We start from the raw sequence: 10,385 nt of genomic DNA on the forward strand, positions 1-10,385 counted from the left end.
ACAGAGAAGCTCCAGATGCAACATGTCTTTCCAACCGGCTGGGGCAGGGACCCAGCACCTGCTCCCCCCACCTTCCAGCCTGGGTTCCTGGAACCCACCCTGCCAGGAAGCTCAGCAAGGCTACCCAGGACCCCTGGTCCTCCTCAGGGTTAGGCTTCCCGTAGCCTCCTCACCCAGAACTCCTGGGCTTCCCTCAGGATCTGGCTTCCCACAGCCTCCCCTACCCAGGACCCCTGGTCCCCCTCAGGGTCAGGCTCCCAGCAGCCTCCCCTACCCAGGACCCCTGGTCCCCCTCAGGGTCAGGCTCCCAGCAGCCTCCCCTACCCAGGACCCCTGTTACCCCTCAGGGTCAGGCTCCCAGAAGCCTCCCAACTCAGGGCCCCTGGTCCCCCTCAGGGTCAGGCTCCCAGCAGCCTCCCAGTTGGACAGACGAGAAGTGGACAAGTGCCTTGGCAGGAAACACAGGCCAAGAGGGTGGACGCAGGAGGAACGGGGTGTGGCGGGAGGCACCAGGCAGGCTTCCGGCTGCTCCTGAGGTGCCTGAAGGAGGCTTGGAAGCAGGGCCCAGGGGAAGCCTGAGGCAGTTTTCTCCACAGGCACCTGGATTACCTGCCTGGGAAGGATGACAGGCCACCTCAGAGACGTTCTCACCCACACCTCACTGTCGCCAGCAGAGCTGTGCACAGGCAGAGCCAAAGGTGGCCGGCCAAGCTCACACCATCGCTAGACAGTGAGACCAGGTTCCCACCAGCCTGTGGCTCCCAGGTGGGACTGCAGTGTCCCGGGACAACACTGGTCCCCCCTCAGGAGATGGGCTGTCACCTGGCCTTTGAAGTTCCTTTCTTTAAACATGCATGCATTTTTCCTCTTCAAAGCCATGTTGATTCTAGAGAAATCCGGCAACACAGACACAAAGGAGGCGGCCGTGGCCCAGGCGCCCTCCTGATGGCCTTGGCTTTCCCCAGGGCCCCGCTTCACATGGGGATCAGTAACAGGTCCTGCCCCACCAGGTCCTTCTCATGCGTTTTTCCAGCTCCATCTGCCCCGCACGTCTGCCAGCTCCTGGGTTCTCCAGAATGTGTGCCGTGTGCATGCGGGGAGGGACCCCGTTAGCATCCAGCACCCCACTTCTGGAAAAAGCAACATCCCCCCGCCTTTGGGGGGCCCATGTCCCCTGCCCACCCTGTTCTGAAGCAGCTGCCAGTTCAGGACTCACATTTCCTCTCCACACATCAGGAGGAGGCCGGGAAACTCAGGGGGGCTGGCGAGGAAAAGGCTTCTCTGCAAACAAGCTTGCAGGGGACGGCGGGAGAGTGGGATCCTGGAAGTCCTTCCTGCAAGCTCAGCTGTTTCCTAGAGAGAATGCTCCTCCCCTGACCCCAGGCCAAACGGTGTCTGCTCTGGAACAGGAGGAGCCACTTGGCCGGGGCAGCCCTAAGTGGCTTGATTTCCAGTCTTTAAAAATCTCAGCTGAGCCCAGTTAATTACAAAACTAGCTCACACTCTGTTATTCTGATTTGCCTCCGCCTTCCAGGCTGAGTGATCAGGCAGAGACTTTCAGGAGCAGCAGAGCGTGGCCCGGGGTCCTGGTCTGCCTCATGGCTTGCAAAAGGAGCACCAGCAGTGGGCAGGCTCCATCCAGGCCGGAAGCCGGGCTCAGCACACCAGCCCCCACATTCACGCCTGGGAAGTGTTACAGAGACATAGTCCCACAAATTAATTAGCAATTAAAAACTTTATTTATAAAATCAATTCATGGATACACATCTTGTTAAAATGCAAACTATTATTTCCAGATGACTTTTAAATAAGAAACCAACAGAAATGCAAGAGGCTGACAGTGTGCCGTGCCAAGAACATCTTCAACAACAATTTGCTGAATATTAATGAACTGAAAATGTCATTTCTGGTCCAATTACTAGAAGTAATTACTTTTTTTTAATTATGGAGGAAGTGGAATTTTAATAAGGTCAATTTTACAATTACAGTTTTAAAAATACTAATTGTATTGTCATCATGTCTTATATAATAAATGACGTTAACTTGCTAACATCTGTTGGTTTTAATGTAAATATAGCAAAAATATCATTGTATTGAGTTCTGTAGGGAGAGACATTTTATTAATAATGAGAGCGAGACTGTGTACAGCACGAGAGACAAGTTGGACCAGGTGGGATCCCCGAGAGGCAGTGTGAAGTTAACACGGAAGGCCTGCTGGTGATACTTTCTGAATGTTCTCATCGGCCGCCATGGAGGAAGGAATTGTGCATGCTTTTTCTGACATGTCGTGGACATAAGCCTCTACAAATACCAACTTCAAGCTCACACTTGAGCCTGAGCTGAAGGTCAATAGCAAGATCCCGCTCTGACCTTCATTCTGGCTCCCCCTGCAGGAAGCGACTCCTGAACCTTTGCCGTACATGTGCACTGGTTTCCTATCCATCACCAAGCACACAAACGAATCCCGCTTCTCCTCCTCTGGGGCTCAAAATGATGAGGTGGAGGTGCCTCTCCTCCGACTGCCATGGCCTGTCTTTCTCAGTCACAAAACTGCAGGAATGCTAAATCCAAAAGTCTCTAAATACCTTCCCATCCAACTGATGCCGACCCACTGACCCTCCACAGCAGTGCTCTGTTCAGTCAAGTTAAATCACTGTTGCCCTGAAACTGATATTCCAATGGCTTACGCTACCCGCTCCTCCATAGTCCCACTCTTCCTGACGTTAATTCTTTTGATTCCATGGAATAGGAAGCAGAAAACCTCACTCAGCCCACAAAGCTCATCTGCCTCCAAGACAAAGACCTATGCACGAATGTGTCCTGTTCAGTGCTGTGTACCACAGGCTCATCAGGGCCACACTGCAGCCCGCAGAAAGCCACTGCTCAAGTTTAGATGGCCCCGTTCAATGTCGGCATCAATGCTAATTATAAAGAACTCTACGTTATTAGTAACACTCGTGTCATATCAAATAACAATGATAAAAATAACTTACCACTTATTCAACATCTATTTCATGCCAAGGCATAGGCATTTTAATTGGCATTTTATTTATTCTTCAAGACCCTTGGATGTTTCAGTAAAGGATTTACATAAATGCACTGATACTGAAGTAAACTCAGTTCTTCTCAGTTCTGTTCAAGAAGTAAAATAATATAGTTTTGAGTAAAAAGCCATAGAAGTAAAAGACATTTGGACTCCACCATCCAGTTTCTTCACTTTACAGATGAGGGAGGAGGACCTGAAGAGATGACACTGTCCCCGCACTGCCTGTGGTGTGACTTTGGACACACGGTAGATCTGTTTTGAGTGAAGGGGAGAATGGGAGGGAAGGAGGGAGGAGGGATGGGTCTTGACCTCCAGATTCTACGCCTGATCCAGCCCCTCCTTTTTTTCTCTGCCCCACCTTTCCCTACAAAGCCCCTTTCCATTTTGCTCAGGGACAGTCATCTGGGGTTACTGCCCTCTCGTCACCTCTTAAGAGTGGCACTGTGATGACAGCCATGGCGGCTCAGCCCACACATGGCATCCAACAGCTGGAACAGTGGGTCCCACAACAATTCTCAACTCTGCTGAATAAATTTTTGCCCCTTGGACCCTGGCCACCACATCTAGTTAGACACTGGGCTCCCGGCCTTACCCAGAGCTCTCACTGCTCCCAGCTCCTCTTAGAGCCCCCAGCTCTGTGGGAAACCCAGGAACCACAGGCAGGAGGTTCGCCTCTGGCTGGAGGCCCAAATCCTGCTGACCCATGAGGTTCAGATTCTAGTCCAGGTGGGCTCCCCATCCAGGTGTGAGGCACTGTCCCGTCTCAGCCATGCCTGAGCTGACTGCAGACAGGAAGGGAGGCATACCAGCCCTAGGGCAGCTCTATTTCCTGTGATCCTCTAATCCCCAGGAGCACAGACCACTGCCCCTTGGCCTCTCTGCCGCTGCCACGGCACTGATGCAGGATGACCCTGAAGAACTTCCACGGCCAGTCGGTGGAGTGAGGGACAGGACCAGAGGCCATCTGAGCAACAGTCCCCGACCCCCAACGACTGGGCAGCGAGTGCAGAGCTGGAGACTCGGCTTCTTCTCCCACCTCCCTGGCCGCTTTTCAGCACCACATCCCCTCAACACAGCCCTGAACTGTGTCCCATCATTGCCCCATTTTAGAGCTGAGAAACATGAGGACCAGAGAATCATGGCTGTCGGAGCCAGAGGGTGCCTCGCTGGCCCCCACCCTGAAGCAGCACCCCCCCCTGCCCTGGTTATTACTGACCCCCAACCTTGGTGACCCTCCCCACTGCCCTACAGAAGACCCTTAGTCGGGGGCTGACAGATGCAGCATGGTGCAGGCCAGCCTGGCCTCCTTCTGCCACAGCGTGAAACACAGTTCACCAGAACTGGAAAGTGCCATGCATCCCGGTGTCATCAAACACCACAGCAAAGAGCTGGTGACAACAAGCCGCAGCCCTCCACGCCTCCTTGTGTGACCTTCGCAGCCGCTTCGCAGCCCTGCGGCTGCATTGCAGGTTTGCAGGAGATGTCATTCAAGTGGATAAATGTCCACGGGAGCCTGGGGTCACCCTCCCAGAGTTTTAGCACCTCAGAGAAGGCCAGCAACTCACCATGCCATGCCGCCGCCCTGCTGCGTTCTCTGTCCTGCACTACATGTCACCTTATTAAAGGATCCAATGCAGGCTCATAAAATACTTAATGAAAACATGCCGCCAGGTGCCCGTCTTGGAGGAGCCTGAAGAGGCTTCCGGCCCGAGTCCTCCCCCACCTGCACCCCACCCCCGGGCGAGGACACTTTCCTTCAGGGGAACAGCTTGTGGTCGTTAAAATGGCTTGTGGGTGTTTGTTATATCCTTGGGAATGTCTTGTTGAATTTTAATTACCTAGATTGAGATCTATTGATATAATTATTGAGATATATAAAAGTTTTATTTAAACATGGATAGGCCAGAAATGAATGCTCCAGGGACAATAAACGGCTTTACTGCCCAGCTCTCGGAAGCACCTGTAGGACGGGGCGGGGAACATCGCAGCCCAAGGACGCCCCTGGAGCGTGACCTCTCCTGGGCCCAGAGGTCTCGGGAAGCCCCTCTGGCGACTGCATGTGTGGTGTGGGGCACAAGCCACAGAATCGGTCCACACAGCAGGCCCTGGCACCAGGATTCTGGCTCCTCCCAGGCTGCCAGTTTGTCCTCCTGCACTATCCTCCCAGGCTTGCCTCAGTTCTCGATAGAGAGCACTGGCATCCATAGAGAGCACTGCCATCTACTCCCTCTGTAGGGAGCGCTGGCGTCTGTAGAGAGCACTGCCATTGACTCCCTCTGTAGGGAGCGCTGGCATCCGTAGAGAGCACTGCCATTGACTCCCTCTGGGTCTGCACTTTCCTCCCATTTCCCCCAAGCCCAAGATAGAGAAGGCGTGCAGCACGGGCCTGGCCAGGAGGACTTGAAAGTAGTTCTGTGGCTCACCCCTCACCAGGCTCTGAGCTGGGGTCTGACCACAGAGGGGTGTGTGGCAGGCGCATGCTCTGCTGAGCAGAACTCGGCTTCGTGAGCCCCAGGTGGTGCCCCTGCCCTGGAGGCTCAGGATCCTGGAGCCAGGCAGGTCTGCGAGGTGCTGCAGGGGTGCTGTGGACTTGCCCTGCCCTGCTCTTCCCCTCCAGACCCAGCACCAGCAGCGCAGCCTCAGAGTTTCCTTCAGGGAGGTCCCAGGGTGGGGTGGGGGGCGTGAGCAGGGAGAGCTTCCTTAGGTGCCCACATACTAGGAGGCAGCACAAGGTGTCGGAGCATCTCGTTCTTATTCTCTTTTTTCTTCTGGTTCAAGGAAAGAGGCCACCTTTTTGACAAACTGTTTTATACGGAGGCATCATCGGCTGGAATGGAGATGTCCCCACCACACTGAGAGTAAGTGATGCACTTTTAGGGCAGCTGAGCTTAACAAGGTGAGAGCATGCCCCCACCTGCACCTGGCATCAAAGTATTTCCATTTCGCTAGTAGACCTCAATTCATCTCGCAGACCAAGTTTAAAGACAGACATCACTGGAGGCCTGAATGCTATGACCATTCACACAAATAAATCGTTTTGTTTTAGCTCCATGGAGAGGCGCCCAGCGGGGCAGGAGGCCTGGTAATGCATGAGGCTCTGCTAAAGCCCCACACGCGGTAGATTAACATTTTCACAACAAAAGAAAAAGGGAGGAGGGAGTTGGGTTCTGTTTTTATTTATTTTTTCTAAGGTCACTTCTGACTAAAGAGCTTCAGGGTTGACTGGGCTAAGTGCGAAGGCCCTGACACTGGAAAACACACGTGCCATGTGCATTGTACACATGCACACACACACATTCTCACAAGTGCACACACACACACATGCATTCACACAGTGCACACACAGATGCATTCTCACAAGTGCACAGACGTGCACCTACACCATGCATGTGCACACATGACCTGTGGCCATCTTCCTCTGCTTGGTTCCCCCATGCATGCACACTCACACAGGTGCACACACACACATCGCATGATTGTGCATGCACACACCACATGTATCCACAGGCACACACGAGTGCACACATGCACATATCATACAATTGTGCACACATATACACACATATCTCATGCATCCATATGCACACACAGGTATGCACATGCATGCACACACCACACACATATGCACACAGACAAACACACAGTCTGTCAGAACACAGCACACTGTTTTAAAATATACAGCTGCCTGCCGAGCACAGTGGCTCATGCCTGTAATTCCAGCACTTTCAGATTACACTTTGGGAGGCGGGTGAATCACTTGAGGTCAGGAGTTCAAGACCAGCCTGGCCAACATGGTGAAACCCCACCTCTACTAAAAATACAAAAAAAAAAAAACAAAAAAAAAAACACCAAAAAACAAAAAATACAAAAGTGGTGGCACGTGCCTGTAATCTTAGCTATTCGGAAGGCTGAGGCAGGAGAATCACTTGAACCAGGGAGGCAGAGGTTGCAGTGAGCTGAGATCACATCACTGCACTCCAGGCTGGGCGACAGACTCCATCTCAAAAACATGTAAAACTAAGTAAATAATATATATATGGCTGCTGACCGCACACCACATGGTGGGGAGGCGGCCCTGCAGACCAGAGCTCTGCATCTCACAAACGCTCCCCTGGACAGGCCTGTCTGAGGGGCTCTCTGTGCACCTACGTGTCCTCTCGTCCTCACTCTCACTCTGCTCCCAGCTCTCTGGGATGAAAGGGACACACCTCCCTGTCAGGAAACTTCATCTGCTTCTCCCGCTGCTCAGGTTCCAGCAGTGACCAGGATGCCCTATGGTCCTCAGAAGGAGTGGCCAGGGACACAGGACACCACGGCCTCTCTTGCATTTTACCCCAAATTCAGAGATCCCTGCCTGCTGCCACAGGAGGTGGTGCCGGTGGATTTAAGGTAAGGAGCATCAGAGGGCACTGACCACACCTCCCCAGCCTCCACATGCTGCCTAATGTGCCCAGCACAAGGCTGACCCTGGGGACAGCAACGAGAGCTGGAACAGGACAATGCTGGGCAGCTCACATTCCACTGGAGGGGCCACTGCAGGGGCTGCCGGACAAAGGGTGGTGGCTGGAGTCACGGCCAAGTGCACAGAGTGCCCAGAGCCTCTCCTCGTGGACACCGCATGGCCACAGTCCCATGCTCACCCTTCATCTGCTGCATCTCATTCAGAGCTGACCATAAGTGGGAGGTCAGTTCCATCTTTACATGATTTGCTGAGTCACGCAAGCCACAGGCAGCAAGGCCAGCATTGGAATGTTGGTCTGTCTCACTCCAAGGCTGCCAAAGTGCTGAAGGTACAACCCAATATAAAATGTGCAGTTAAGATTCTGTTTTCTGGCACAGCTGGTAGGCTTTTGAATGAGGCCTGGACAAACTGTGTGAATACGGCATGTGGTGTGGGGTGCAGTGTGCAGCCATGTGAACATGGGGCACGCATTTGAGTTTGTGTGGGAGGCATGTGTGTGCACCTGTGTGTACAGGCACCAAGCTCTGTGTCCATTCACGATGCAGGACGTGGCTTGCTCTTGCCCGCTGCGGTTTTACAGGAGGCTGGCATTTGTTATTTCTGGGAAACAGTTTCTAAATCAATCAAGCAGAAATGGCATTCCAGATCTGGACTTGTCGCATCAGACACACAAATAAGTAACAATTGATGAGAAAATTTAACCAATTCTTCTCATTTTTCTGGTTCTAATTGGCATTTCCTGCCATAATGAATGCAACCGTATCTGCTCACAAACCTAAAACCCATCTAATTGCTCTCTTTCCACCTGACATAGAAAAATGTCAAACGCCGTTTGTTGTAATGAACCAAATAATTTATAAATGCCAAAAGTCAGGCTGTTTGTATTTAACACCTCTTAAAGGACTGATCAGCTATCAGATTTACACTTCTTTGGATATGCACATTTTTCCTTTCCTGAATTTCTTGGTATAAATAACAGCAATTCGCATTAAATGCAATGACAACTTCTCAGTATTTCTTAGGGTCAAGACATGCAGAGGACAGAGTCAGGGAGTGAAATGGGTCCAGAGGCATCTGGACCGCAGTTTCGATAGACACAGAAGTGACTGCAAAGATTAAGGCGCACGTGATCCTTAGGCTCTCAGTGCCAGCGGCTTCACCCGGGAGCCCATGTGGTCTGAGGAGACCTGGACACCTGCGTGCACAGGCAGATGCGTGTCTGCACATGGGCACATGCACACACATGCACAGACACATGCACACATGCAGCTGTGTGCGTGCATCCGTGAGCACACGAACAGACAGACACACAGATCAGAACGAGGCACATGTGGGCCTGTGAGGATGCTGGCTTGTCCACCTAGGAGCACAGACCTATGCACACACGCACGTGCAGCTCTGTAAACCAACAAGGCCCTGCCGACATGGCGTCACTCTCAAACGTCACTGGGGATGTCTGTGGTCTGTTCTGCTGACTCTGTCCATGGCTCGATACCCTCTGGCCACAGGGTCTGCTCTGCTGACTCCATCCACGGCTCGGTGCCCTCTGGCCACAGGGTCTGCTCTGCTGACTCTGTCCATGGCTCGGTGCCTTCTGGCCACAGGGTCTGTTCTGCTGGTTGTATGGTCTCTACTTTAACACCAATGCTGCCCGGCTGCTGTCTGTGCCATGGAGGCACATCTGACCTCTTGTCTCACTGTAGCTGGGAACTCAGTTTCTGAGGTTCCTCTGGGATCCCCTTTGTCAAAACGGGGTCTGTTCAGTCTGTTTGGGAGCTTAGGATTTTATTTTTAGTTCTCAAGGTGAAGATATTTTATCTTAATTTTTTTTTTTTGAGACAGAGTCTTGCTCTGTTGCCCAGGAGTGCAGTGGCTCGATCTCGGCTCACTGCAACCTCTGCCTCCTGGGTTCAACTGATTCTCCTGCCTCAGTTTCCTGAGTAGTTGGGACTACAGGCGCCGACCACCATGCCCAGATAATTTTTGTATTTATAGTAGAGATGGAGTTTCACCATGTTGGCCAGGATGGTCTCAATCTCCTGGCCTCGTGATCAACCCACCTTGGCCCCCAAAGTGCTGGGATTATGGGGATGAGCCACTTCACTCGGGTTATCCTAATTTTTCATGCCTAGTGCTTTAATTAAATGAAGGGCCACAAGGAGGGGGGCTGTGCCCATGCACCTGCAGTCACATCCTCCACATGCACTGGCAGCTCCTGGAGAGCCCGTGCCGGGCGGCACTGGGGTCTGTGTTGCTGCATGGAGCAGCCTCTCTGCATCTGGGCACAGAGGCCTCAGTCCTGACCCACAGTTACCTCAATTTCGTACTAATGAGGAAGGAGGGCAAAGGCCAGTGGCACATGAGCCGGAGGTGACACAATGGGCAGAAGCAGAAAGTTGCCCCTGCTCAGGTGAAGACTCCCACTCTGCGGTCACAGTCACAGCCAATGAGCGAGGGAGCATGTATGTTCTGGCTTGGCGTCCCCTGCTCAGGTGAAGACTCCCACTCTGCGGTCACAGTCACAGCGAATGAGCGAAGGAGCACGTATGTCCTGGCTTGGCATCTGTTTGCATGAGTCCTGTTTTATCCGTCATTAAGCATTGGTTGCCAGTAACAGAGTCCAGCTGACAGCAGCTTCAGCCCTAGAGAGACAGGTGTGGGCTCTGAAGCAGAGTGCAGCAGGTGACGCCGGGCTCCGGGCCAACTGCCCAGGGTCCCTCGCCATGCTGTGCAGCGGGTCCCACTCAAGCCCTTCTCCACACAGCCAATGGTGGCCAGCATCCTCCAGGCCATCTGTCACCAACTCTGACACAGGCAGAGGCCTCCTTCCCTGGCAGGGGCTCAAGAGGGCTGCATCTCCCTGCAGGTGGTCGGGAA

Source organism: Aotus nancymaae, unplaced genomic scaffold, assembly GCF_030222135.1.
Source record: "Aotus nancymaae isolate 86718 unplaced genomic scaffold, 86718_ANA_hifiasm-v0.15.2.pri h1tg000076l, whole genome shotgun sequence".
Lineage (NCBI taxonomy): Eukaryota > Metazoa > Chordata > Mammalia > Primates > Aotidae > Aotus > Aotus nancymaae.